Raw genomic sequence first — 14,209 nt, 5'->3', positions numbered from 1 at the left:
GAAAAAAAAAAAAAAAAGAATTAGCGGTTGAATTCTACACAATAGCTCTAGCTTTGTCCACTGAAATATCTATAGGAAGTAATTTAATAGGGTATGTTATACCTAGGACGTGTGGTAAGTCAGTACGGTATGTTAGACGGGCACTCATACAGTAAACACTCAGTCTAAAACATCGAATATATAGTTAGTGTTTTTAAAAAGCTAATTATTTGATGCCTCACACGAGGGTTTCTTGCTCCGTGACAACCAGACAGACGAAAACGAATCTTATGAATCTGAAAACCACCCTATAATGACACAACCGTTTGTGCTCAACTATCCAGCCAAATTTCTATTAAAAACTTGCCATTCAGTTAGTAAAACTCCTTTTTACTGAGAAAAGGCTTCTACTGATAGCAAACTATAGCCCTGGGAGCTTACGATCAGTTGACAAACGGCTGTTCGAGGTATACATCCATTTTTGAAATTATGGGATAACTTACTTCTTTTGATAGAGCCTTAGTCTTTAATATTCCAGAAAGGAAGACTGAATCATTCTTGTCATTACATAATGACATTGGAAAAAGTGCCTCAGATTTTCGAATTTTTTTAAAAAGATCGAGCGCAATTACGCGTTAAAACCGGGTATTTGAGATTTCGATAGCTGTGATTGCAAAATAGACGATATTTGTATTTTTTTCATATCAAAAATCTGAGATAACATTTTTAAGATCGCATGGCGATATAGTTATCATTATCCAACATTTCAGTTCGATCGATCCGAAATATTCCAAATGATCAGAGCCTGAAAGTAGGAAGCTATTTTCTTCCCTCAAAAATGACACTTTAAGCACATAACCTTTTTCTTGTTCCAAAATAAATAATTATATTGATATTTTTGAAAACTAAGGTAACTACATATTTGAATTTCAGGAAATGTGTAGTTTTAAATATTTTATTGAAAAAGGCAGCGCGAAATTCAGCTTGCGTGTATTAAGTGGTCTCCAAGGTATCTTGATCATCCCTTAAACTTCGATGCTTTGGGTATCGTGACATATGGGAGAAAACGGCTGTATCGAATCGTACCATATCAATGTTATATCGGAGTCTGAAAATTAACCGCAATCTTACGTTATGCGCAGTGGGGATGCGCAGAGCAAGAATACAGAATTACCTTGATATTTGCAATTATTTACTTAATACTTTTTAAGGCACAGATTTGTTGAAATCGGAAAAACGGATGTCAATACATATGTGTAGTGCATTGAATAACGTTTAGCTATCCTTGAGCCAAACACTCATGTTTTTATTATTATTATTATTATTATTATTATTATTATTGTTGTTGTTGTTGTTGTTGTTGTTGTTGTTGTTGTTATACTTATTATAATTATTATTATTGCTATTACTATTATATGCATAGTAAATATACAAAACTGTTCATAATACGATATCAAACAGCTGTCATTAATGAGAAAGAGAAGACAAGAGTACATTTAGTTCTTTCGGTAAATGAAGGACCGTTTCATAAGACTAATTTTTTCTCTAACGTTAATACCACAAAAAGCGCACCTACTGGGCAGTATCTATCTTCTAATCGAGTCCTGATCGTAATCTTTTAGATTTGGTTATATAAAAGGGTGCCCTGAAGAACTGGACATTTGACTACTCCTAAATGTCACTATGCTAAAGATAAAGTCGGAAGAGATCAAAGCAGCATCGAGAGAATTGGACTTTGGTCTAAAAGGATTTATGAGTAGTTCGGTGCTTTAGGGAAGTTGGAGATATTCGAAAGGAAGATTTGTCGTGTTGATACGACAACCTTTTACTGACTTCTTGCCAGCGACAGTTTGGTGACTTGTTTGTTCAGATCACGGCCATTTTAAATTAGTGCCCGGCCCCGAAAAACAAACTCTAGAGAATAAATCATTGGTAAGTAAATAAACTAGTGGACTTTATTGTTCGCGTCTTTACCAAGCTAATCAATAAATCTCATCTTTCCATTTCGCAAGATTTGCGAGAAAAAATCTCGACTGTGTTATTTACTAGCTAGCTATTGCAAGGATTATGAAGAATGCGCTGTAGGTTGTATAACTGTCATAAGGACTTTGTATGGAATAAAATGTGCAAAGTGCTGTATGAAATTTAAGCTTGCCTCATGGATTTAACACGCTCTAGGAATAATCGAGAAAGAGATGCTTTTTTTTCGAGTTGATTTTGAGATATGTATTGGATTTTGTGTTGAAAATATTACCAAATAGAATAGAATAGAATAGAATAGAATAGAATAGAATAGAATAGAATAGAATAGAATAGAATAGAATAGAATAGAATAGAATAGAATAGAATAGAATAGAATAGAATAGAATAGAATAGAATAGAATAGAATAGAATAGAATAGAATAGAATAGAATAGAATAGAATAGAATAGAATAGAATAGAATAGAATAGAATAGAATAGAATAGAATAGAATAGAATAGAATAGAATAGAATAGAATAGAATAGAATAGAATAGAATAGAATAGAATAGAATAGAATAGAATAGAATAGAATAGAATAGAATAGAATAGAATAGAATAGAATAGAATAGAATAGAATAGAATAGAATAGAATAGAATAGAATAGAATAGAATAGAATAGAATAGAATAGAATAGAATAGAATAGAATAGAATAGAATAGAATAGAATAGAATAGAATAGAATAGAATAGAATAGAATAGAATAGAATAGAATAGAATAGAATAGAATAGAATAGAATAGAATAGAATAGAATAGAAAGCTTTTAATTATTTAGATTTCAAAGTATAGGTTATGGTAAACAAGACAATCATAATGAAAAATAAATAAGTGAAGAAAAAAAACAGATTAGTGTTAAAGGATTATACTCTAAGCTCCCTTAATAAAAACCAGTAAAATTTCAGCTCTAGCTTATATGTTCCATAACCTCTCTTTCTAACTCTTCCATAGCCCACTCGTTATTTAAAATGCGATCAAAAGTATTAAAAGTCTGTGTGTACTTAATGGGTAAATATTTGAGCATGGAATAGGATTAGTAAATTAGTTCTGAACAGCATTCTTGACATATAATATATTAGCATGCATGACGTAAGCTGTTATTATCATGTCATAGACAGTTTAAAGCATTGGGAGATTAATTGCTTTCTTAACTTGTCAGCAAACCGATGATTTTAATGAAATGTTTGTTCAAATTGTCATGAATAGAAAATCCATTCATTCCTTTATTTATTTATTAATGCCGAATTGAATTATCAATAACTTCAGTCATTCGTTCAAGTATTTATTTACTGATTCATTCACTCATCAATCCAGGGCCATCCAGTACTTGTTTATTAGACCGTTAATTATCCAGCCATCCAACTATTTATTCATTTATTTTTCCATTCAATTCAACACTGTGATATTTCCCTCGATTCGATTTTTATTCTGTGTTTTCTATTCTTTTCAATTTTGCATTCATATTTTTATACACTGACTGAGAAGTAGCTAAAAATAATAAGAATCTTTCTTACAAACCTAGAAAGGAAAACCTCAGATCATAAGGTTCTTCAGGACCCTGAGGCACAAAATAGGAATTACGTACATTACAATGTTTCATAGGTATAGAAGAATAGCCAGAGGGGAGGCGCTGTGCAAGAGATCGACTTTTAAATTTAACAAGAAAATTACCGCAACCCTTTGGTATCCTCCCTGTAAACACTGACACTGATTCAATTAATCTATCTATCTATCTATTTATATATATATATATATATATATATATATATAACTAATACAACTAAGGTCATACAACTGAATAGTGTTATCTCTATAATGAAGCAATACGATCAGCATCATCTACTAGGTTTACTAAAATTCCATCTTTTGATCTGATAAATATTTCATATCATTAAGAAATCACGGCTATGATGTTAGAAAATGACGTCATAAGCCTTCATCTTGAGCCGATAATGGCGCCCCTGATTTTAAGCTGAATGTTTGATGAACGGTTTGTCGACTGACTATAAATGGTTTGTAATCATTCTAGGAAAACCAAAACAAGCTTAAGAAAAACAGTTTTTTTTTAATGGAACCAACATGGCGCCTATGAAAATCCGTGAAAAATTGTGTGCAAATATTTTCACTTTAATATTTTCCTGCTTTATCCTGGGTTTGTTTTTTAATTATTATTTTTTATTATTATTTCATTTTACTTCTTCTTCTTTTTCTTCTGAAGAACTATTTTTCAGTTTTCACCTGAAGGTTATTGATATCCTTAGGGCAAATCGTAATTTTGCCTTCTTTCATTCAATTTCAAACCAACTGTCTCTCATTTACATTTTGAAAGCTTTCAAGTTAACTTTTGGTTGAGAGAAAGGACATGTGGGATGTTGAAATATAAACACTGGGCTATTCTCGGGTCATAAAAACAGCATTGTTCCTATATATTGCTATCCATCACATCTAAAGAATGTTTTATTGGCAAGAAAGTTCTTTATAAGTTTAGGTAAACGTTACCCTGCTATTAAAGCAGTATCAGTCAGTCATATCATTCAAAAGTAAACCTAAAATTAGCAGAAAAAAATAAAATCGCTAAAATTTCATTTCGGGATCATATATACATACATACATACATACTTTATTCGTCCTCTATAAGGCTTTTCAGAATAAAGGGCCTAATTAATTACAATTAAAATAATACTATATATAATTATATAAGAAGCAAAAAGAAAAGATCAAAGAATAAAGTAAATAAATAAATAGATAAATAAATCGTACATTTAAATTACATTAAGGTTTTAGAAAATCTGAAATAAGATGTTGTTTTAATGTCCGTTTAAAGTCTTTCACGGTTGAGCTCAACTTAAGGGCAGAGTCTAGTGAATTCCACAATTTGACAGTTCTATAGTAAAATGATCTTTGTCCAGTAGTCGTTCTGCAAAGAGGTATCTGCAGCTTTTGCGAGTTTCTTGTCGTACGCTGCGTGATGCTTGATCTTGGAATAAATCGCGAGCATAAGGAATCAGGGGCACACCCAGTCATGCATTTGAATGCCATAATTGCATTACGGTAGTGTAATTGCTGTCTGACGGGTAACCATCGTAGCTCTTTAAGAATAGGCGTGACGTGATCGTACTTTCTTTTGTTGCTAATGATACGGCATGCGAAGTTCTGCACAGCTTGGACTTTGTTCAGGTTACTCTCAGTGGTATTGCTCCACACATTAGAGCAATAGTAGAGCTTGCTGAAAACTAAGGCATTTATCATGGTTTTTAGAGTGTTTTGATCAAAGGCATGTTTTACTCGGTTAATCTGTCCCAAACGCGACATGCAACTAGACACTGTCGATTGTACATGATCTTTATACGTCAAGTTGGAATCAAGGAGAACTCCTATATATATACACTTGATTGCAGAAAGGTTGTAGTATACAATTATACAGATATCTAATGAGATGCAAGATATCAAATGAGATGCAGAATGTAAAACATGCGTAAATACGATTGCTTAGCCAGAGCATTTAGCGGAAAATTTTTTTTTAACTTGACTTTGTGCAATACGTATGTCTCTGATACTGTACAATAGAAGATAAATAACACCAAATAAGTTACTTTTTTAAGCTTTGCATCTCATTTGATATCTTGATTCTCAGATATATTTTTATAAAATAATTGGGATACTACGCGGGCTATGATTGGTCGAAAACCATGTTTAATGATAGTATCAAAACACGCTCGCGTCATTTTAGCTCGCGCGAGAGTATTGCAACTGTCAGATTTTAATCTATCGAGCGCGCTCATTGGTCAGTTTGAAAAAGACGGCACGTAGGGAGAATTTACTTAGGCTTTGGGTTTCTGTCATCTTTTCGCGCGTTTGTTATTTTATAATTAACAGATCAAAAACAGTTTTCCGTGTTTGACACTCTGATGAATACACTTGGAATGTTGGGAGAACACACGGGAAGCTGGAAACCACTCCGCTATGCGTCGTGGTTCCCTACGCTTCTCTCGTGTTCTCCCAACATCCCGCGTGTTTTCATCAGAGTATCAAACACGGAAAACTGTTTTTGATCTGTTTAATAAATGTGTACTACAACCTTTTTGCAATCAAGTATATGTATACATCGTTAGCCGGTATAAAACTCAGTTAGCAATATTAACCCTGTATCTTGTTCTTTTCACTTTATCGCTTCGGGTTGATCTTAAAAGAAAAATAATTTTAGCTTGATTGTTAACAGTTTGCTTCATCAGCATAGATTCACCCACCATGAAAGTGACGTCATCAATCAAAGAAAAAGAAAACATCTTTTGTGAGAAAAATGTTTTTTAGAGGTGTGACTTTGGAAACGTCGGCTTTTTGGGTGTTGAATAATAGTAGAATAATAATAGAATCGATACGATACTCTAGAATATCGACAGTTTTCTATCTCTTTCAATACAGCCAAGATTGATAATATAATATCATCAGTCTGCGCATATTTCTGTCGGCACGTGAGTCAATCGACTAAAATATTGCATGTAAAGGCATTGGCCCGGTTTTGATTCCTATATTTTGTTGTGTTTGCCGTATCATTGTCAAAACCTTCCTTATCACCTCTCACTATCTTCTACACTTCTACACTTAAATCAAGTCTGTTCATAGTATTTTTTGTTTTGTCTAGCATGCACGGCACGATGGGTAACAAGATGGTATTCGCACCAACTCCTTTTTCTTTTTTACAGACTGAGATTTTACGAGGGTAATATCGTTCGAACAAGCAGAGAAAAAACAAATTCTGCGAGCAAAGGTAAGTCATTGGATAGTTAGCTAAAAACAGGGCTGTTCAGAAGTCTAGTACTTCAAGTATTTACTAGGAATTTACAATGCAACTTGCAGCGGTAGAAACAGCAGCGGATTGAACGGGGTCGTTAGCAAGATATTCTAACGGTTGTAGGCAAATTTAAGACTCGTGTTATTTTTTTCGTTGACTTGGTACTATAATATTCGGTTTTTCAGTTGAAATGAGTTTGTTGCTTTTAGTGTCTGTTATTGGCATGACTCGATTAAACATTAGGCCTCAGATAAAGTTACTCAGAGCTTTAACCTGGCTTAACGCCTAAAAGGTGAAACGTTTAGCCGAACCTTATATGTTTTTTCACCGGAACTACACTAAGTATATAAAAGCCCGTAAGAAAATAATAAAATCTCTTAATGATTTTCCGCTTGCCGCTTTTCTCCGGGTATCAACCATCTTTCATGCTGCTATGGATTTCCTAACATTGTGTGGATTAGCGTTTTCCCCTCTTTTGTGCTCCCACCCCCCCCCCTTTTTTGTTTTGTTGTTTTCGTTTCTTTCTCTTTTTCTTTGAAATTCTTCTTTACTTCCTTCATTTTATTATTTCCCTCTTACTGCGATCATTTTTTCTTCGTTGCTTTTGGATTTCCTCCCATACTTCCATTCCTTCTTCCTTAAGTTTTTCTTTTTTCACTTGTTTTTCATATTCCCCCATAAATTTTTACTTAAAACAAAAAACAAAAAAACAGGAGGCCATTTCAAGAAAATACGAAATATATTTCACATGTAGGAATCACCTCTAACTAGGCAACTAGCAAATACATAACTATCTAACAGCTCGTTCATCCACTTAACACGAGTTCTATCGTGAAAACACCTTGCAGAAGAGAAAATCGCCGCCGGGGGAAAAACGCAGCATACGGATTCGTTCTAACGTGGATGACGTACTCGCTGAAGGACTAGTTGCCATAGCAGCAACACCCTTCAATTTCTTTCTTCGTTCTTGAGTAAACCAGTTCATTAGCGGTTTCTTTGTTGTCCTTGTGTGCTAGGGGATCTCAAGTTAACTTGTTAAACTCAATTCCCATAGTTGCTTCAGTATTTACTAAGCTTACATCATTAGTTGCCTAAAAATCTAGATTTGCTAGCACGTTACGTACAACAGCCTCCAATATTACTAGACCGAGTACACTAAATCATTCTAAAAAAAAATTCTAAAAAAAAATTAAGGAGGCTCGGAAACTGGTTTTCTAGAATTGAACGCGCCACGCTATCGATAATGACACTGCTGCTGTCACATATGAAATTTACAGTAGTGATATCCATGCATATGATTTCTAAACACTACTTGCATTTCCGTAAAGTAGCTTAATTTTATGCCATTAAATAAAATATCTGTTTGGTTCGTTAGAGTGCTCACCATATATCCGTGAAAGACATTGTAAAAAATTCCACAAATTTGCGCAAATTAGCAAGTTCAGTAGATCGTAGACCTACAAACCTTTGGACTTATTTGTACAATTTTGTTATCTAACTTTTTCAAGGGTAGGATTTATGGTATTATGTGCTCTAACCAATAATGCTTTGTTTGGCAAATTAGTATCAATCTGGTGACGTCAGCGTTAACGTCAGATTTGTATCGTGAGTATTTGTTAAAGTAGGAAAAGAGATATCGATCTTTCAAAGTAATTTCTGCCGATATACAGATCAATTGCCTTATATCATTATCAACGCTGAAAATCATGGTCTTGAGAGGGTTACAAAACAGCAACACAATAAAAACTGCGACAGTGTGATAAACATTGTATTTTTAGAGCCTAGGAGAGCAATAACAGTCAACATATATTTTAGGTTAAACACTGGTTTATAGAATGTTTTATAGAGCAATTGAAGCATTGATAGGAATCGATCAAGTTTCTTTATGTAATTAATGGTGCTATTCTTTCTAGACCAATGACCTTGTTTTCAGTTATCCATAGGTGAATCCAGGTAATGTGACTACTAGGCACACAAAGCATGATTTTCTGATCGAAATAAGAACCATTGCCATCAACCTTCGAGTTCTCATTGCATTTATCGAGTTTCGTATCGGCCATCTTGAAAAGGAGCTATATATATACATACATATGTATACACCAAATCGCTAAAACTTTGACAAATTATCGGTATATATACATATATAAGTATCCCCTTTTTCCTATTGTCTTTCCTTGAAAATCCAGGTAAGACAATAGAAAACAGGGGGATACACATATATGTATATATATCGTTAAAATGTCAAACTTTTTGCGATTCGGTGTATATATATATATATATATAGAGAGAGAGAGAGAGAGAGAGAGAGAGAGAGAGAGAGAGATAGCGATTATATATATTGCGATTCAGTAATTTAAAAGAATTTTTCGCTGGTGATGCTGCATGTATCCTCATCATCATTACCATCTTCATCATCAACACTATCATCCTCACTCTTATCCTCATTATCACCATCATCCTCATTATTATCATCACCATCATCAACACTATCATCCTCACTCTTATTCTTATTATCACCGTCATCACCGCCATCCTCATCATCCTCATCATCACTCCTCATCCTCATCCTCATCTTCATCTTCACTTTCATAATCACCATCATCATCATTTCCATCGCCATAATGATTGTCATTCCAGAACACTCCGCCCAAAGTGTAAAGGGTCTAATCCTTATAGCAGGCTTTTATTTCAAAATATCAAGACCCATAGCATGATTTTAGCCTGATCAGCGGTATGATTAATGGCCTGAAATAATTTTCAATTACACCCATTCTAAAACGGATGCGCTGCTTCTGTTATAAGACCCTGTACGTGACGCATTAGGGAAAATAGAGGCTTTAAGATCAATTTACAATTGCTAGTCAAACTGTCTTTAATAGTCTACTTACATATCACGAAGAGGCACCAAATTTATTACTTTTTTCTTTTCTTCTTTTCTTCTTTCTTTCTTTCTTTCTTTCCTTTGCAATAATTCTTTCTTTTTTTCTTCTCTCCTTTCATTTTTGTAAATTTCTGTCGTTGCTATTGTTTTGTTTTTGTTGTTCAATGTTGTTGTTATTGTTGTCATTATCTCCTTCCTTCCACATTCTTTGTTTTAATTCCATTCTCACGACCTTTTCTCCTCTCATCCTATAGGTATAATTCACCTGTTCTTTCTTTCTGCTACACCTTACTGTTTTAAAATATTTTTTCCTTCCTATTTTTTCACGATTACCTTCGCCTACTTAACCCCCCCAAAACAGAAAAATAAAATGAAAAAAACATAAGAAAATGAAAATGAAAGCTATAAATTAAAATTCATCTCATCACATTAACAAAGAGAATTTAACTCGGTGTTGACACGATTATTATATGAATACATTTGAAAGGAAAAATTCTGTGCAAAAAAATCGAAGTGGGTTAGCAGAATTTTAAATCATATAAAAGATATCCAAACAAAGCAAATAAGGTTTAAAAGGAAAAATAGATAACTAATTCGAAATTAAGAAATCCTTGTCATAATCTAATTTGTAAGACCAATGCACAAAATGCAACGAAATGTCGAAAGAGCAATTAGTCACAACACGATAAGACTGCCTTATGATATTCAATATCCTTTGAACGTAATAGTTCTGTAGATTATTAGACTTTTCTTTAAATAAGTATAATACGTATTGCAGCATGTCAGCTTGTCAGTAATGTTCATGAGATGGGGACTTCCAGAATAATTAAAATTCGCTCATCTTAACTTGATTTCCAGACATTTTAGACTGAAAGGATTTAAAGGTCATTGTATAAGAACTTGGACAAAACTAATAAAGAAATTAAAAAAATTCGGAAAATATCTCTTCCAGGACGGTATACATATATATATATATATATATCTTTTTTTTTTTTTTCATTCCTATTCTTTCCTGCCCCGCCTTTCTTTTCTTTTCTCTTTGTTTTTTTTTTTTTTAAATCTTATTTTATTTATTCACTTTATTATTATTTTTTTGTTTCGAATTATTACCCGATCGACTATTATAGCGCACAAAGCTTAACGTCCAAATAAACAAACAAAAAACAACCTCATCATCATAAGTTTTCCTTTCAACATAAACTCCTTTTGTTCTGTCTTTCCTTTGATCAACAATACATTAACTTTATCAAGCTTTAAAAAAAATTCAAGTACTTTTATCAATTGGAAGTACCAAATATAGGTAGTTACTTAGACTTGAAAAGATCAAGTTTGACTCTTGACTTGGCCGGGCCTACATCGAGGATTTATACATACAATAGATCTTCTCATAATATACTGTTCTTACCATATCGCCGCATAGGTTAGTTATTCAGAAAGTAATAGTTAACGAACAAACACGAATCTATACTTTTCGCTTTTACTTTCCGTGACCATTAGCGTTAGATGTAGTGTAAGGACGTAAGGAATGGATGTTATGGATACGAGCTGAAACCAAATTTGTACAAACAGAATTTTTCAAGGTATGTTTTTTATTTTATTTTTCATGATAGAGTATTATGCAGTATTTGACAATCGCATTGAAAACCAAAATGTGTTACCAAAAATAATGGAATTAGTTTAGAGGTGAAATCAGTTTGAACGATACCTCGATTGGAATAAAATATAGAATTATCATGACACCGGAAAGGCCAGGTTTGGCCAAAACGTCTTTTTCTTATATTTAGACTTCTTAACTGAATAGAGTATATGATATAAGTATCTTTTTTAAAATTTGGTTGAAAGAAATGGCAAACTTATAACTGAAAATAAGTAATGTATAAGTAAAAGTTTAATTTTTCGTACAGTGCATTTCCTTACCGATTTTCGAAACAGTTGTAAATATTATATTCCCAAGGGTCGTCGATGGCATTTTGTGTTTATTTAAGCATTTCTCTGCAATAGTCGGATAACCATGCCAAGTGTTCTTTTTATCTATCGGAATAAATCTGTTCGCTACTCGCTCTGTTTGCATACCGTTCCTTTCTTCATTTTATTTAATATTGAATTTTCATTTCTTTTCATTTTTGTTATTTGTGTTTTCTTCTTCTTCTCCTCCTTTTTTTCAGTTTCGTGTGGGTGCATGTCATGTGCGATTTTGTTCTTGTCCTTATTTCTAAATTTTCCGATTCCTATCAATAATACAAACATCGTCGTTTCGCACTTAAATTCGCATTATCTTAAGAGAAAGCAGGAGAAAAAGCTTCGTCATTCGTTAGATATTAAAAATGAATAAATAAATTTAAAATTTTCGGAAAAAAGCAAAAAAAAAAAAAAAAAACGGATAAAACATGACCGAGGCACCATCCCGTCATTGCCTAACTAAGACTAGTTTGTAGTGGAAACGTCGCGCTCTTTTCTACAAATGACTCATGCAATCGTGAGGCAAACGGATAAGTCTTATTCATTAAATGAAAAGATATTCCAGAAAATAAGAAGTTCACCACCAGACATGCATTGTTTTTACTTCAGTTGTATATTGGTTAACACCTATAGATTGTTCAGTGTTTTTCAGTGATTATTCAACTGAACGATTTATCTCACGCTATACTGGCCCGGTACAAATCAATGCAATTTTTAGCACGTTGGCGCGAAAGAGTTAGAGTCATGGTAAACAACAACAGACACCTTTTGCAAAGCCATTTCAGTTTTATGAGATAGATGAAACCCGCGCCAAAATCGATTCTGTAGGACTCTCAGCAAATAAACTTTGTCTTGTTGACATAGACTAACAGATATAGCAAGCATGAAGGCATGTAATACTGAGGAGGCAATTGAAATCTTTCAGCCATATTGTGATGCTAGATGGATATTTATTCGATAGTGCGAAATTTTAATTTAAAGAAATTAAAAAAACCCTTGATTTTGTTTGCTGTTTAATGTTTGGAAAAGCAACTGAATCAACAGCGATGAAAATTGGATTTTACTCATGCGAAAACCGAATGAAAAGCCATATTATTTATCGGCTTTTCGTGGTTTTATGCTGTATTATAAATTGCCGTCAGATTGGATCAGTTTTTTGTTAACACTTTAAAACTCCAATCCTATTTTAATTCCTTTTAATGTTTGACAAAATAAGTGATCGTATGGAAGCCGAACTAACCTCGCGGATTCTAGACTTGTATGAAGTAGAGTTTTCATTAAATCTTAATATTTTAATGAAATATAATTCTAATAACGAAAGATCATAAATTTCCTATAGTTGAACAAAACATGACTCTTGTATTTGCATAGATTTGTAAAGTTATAACGCAGGGCAGAAAAACGATAGCACATATATTTAATCCGCTTTGACCAGAAGAATTCTAGCCAATCTATTATAATAATCGCAAGCCAACTTAAAATGAAAATTGAATTCTTAACCCACTTGAAAGGCATTTCCTTGCTGTTTCAAATGGGATCTTATCTCTGCTCCGACAAATAGGGAAATGACTGGCTCAGTTCATCCATTTGTCTTAGCTGTATTAGTCTGGCTTTTAAGAACATCGTTCATTTGGGTATTTTATCGTTAAGATCGGAGCTACTGATTTTGTACGTGCTAGGAAAGCATTTAAAGGACTTTTTGATGGGCGGAAGGAAGGGTGGACGAGTAATTGGTTTGGTTAATAGGTAATTGGACGGACGGACGCAAGGGAAATAGTTTTGTTTTCCCGAGAGTCTCGATGTTTCACGAGGCGAAGCCGGAAACATCGAGACTCTCGGGAAAACAAAACTAACTAATTTCCCGAGGGACCAGACATTAAGTGTTTTGTTATATAGCAATTAAGAAATATTGAGAAGTCATTTTACGCAATAAGAACTTTATTTAGCAAGCTAAATGCATGAAAACAGACCATGATTTTACAAATACAACTCACAACTCACGGTCTTGTATTTCTCTACCAAAAGCGAGGAGAGTAGCAACAGCATTTTCAGTCGCTTTTTTCGTATTTTTCAAATCCTTTTTCTCAATAAAAGTCTGTAATTTTTCTGTAGAAACACTGGAAAATCTCTATTGTTTCGCTTCGAGCTCTATTTGTACTGAAAATTCAAACAAAATATCTGCTCCCGCTCTGTTGTTTTTGATTGGTGCAAAATATCACGCATTCAGCGATTTTCACGTTCTGATCACGTGCACATGTTTATTGTCACGATTATGGTCACGTGCAACTGATTTCCCGACAGGGAAATAAGTAAGTTCTTTCCCGGTTGGGAAACATTTAGATTTAACTAGTGTCACGTGGTCATCTTTCAATCAATGAGAGTGTTCGTTATATAGGAAAATTTTGTAGCTATATAACAAAAAGCAATAAAATCTCTACATGTAGTTAGTGCATTGTTTCAGATGGAATACACTAAAAATAAAATAAGTAATTATTGTTAATCCTACAATGTCACTATGACCCATAATGCACTTTAATCTTGGAATGCACCATTCAGTATGCAGTATTTAGTATTCAACCTT

The 14,209-nt window shown here is 33.3% G+C and overlaps 1 protein-coding gene across 10 annotated transcripts in view; it reads left to right on the top strand.

Moving 5' to 3' along the window:
* The window catches only part of LOC116288562 (gamma-aminobutyric acid type B receptor subunit 2), a 90,123-nt gene that overhangs the window by 32,470 nt on the left and 43,444 nt on the right, over positions 1-14,209 (top strand). For 8 of the 10 annotated variants that reach the window (XR_016121787.1, XM_089040555.1, XM_089040553.1 and 5 more), the window contains one exon: positions 6,700-6,764. The gene's annotated coding sequence lies outside the window, so the exon portion shown is untranslated. Of the gene's footprint in view, positions 1-1,443; positions 1,912-6,699; positions 6,765-11,038; positions 11,250-14,209 lie in introns of those variants that run through there. The other 2 variants (XM_089040557.1, XM_089040561.1) reach the window with 2 other exon arrangements.

This window comes from Actinia tenebrosa, unplaced genomic scaffold (assembly GCF_029948245.1).
Source record: "Actinia tenebrosa isolate PJP-AT-01 unplaced genomic scaffold, QUT_ActTen_1.0 PGA_scaffold7__59_contigs__length_16204524, whole genome shotgun sequence".
NCBI lineage: Eukaryota > Metazoa > Cnidaria > Anthozoa > Actiniaria > Actiniidae > Actinia > Actinia tenebrosa.
The sequence above is the reverse complement of the archived record's forward strand: the minus strand, read 5'-3'. Positions and strand labels throughout refer to the sequence as shown.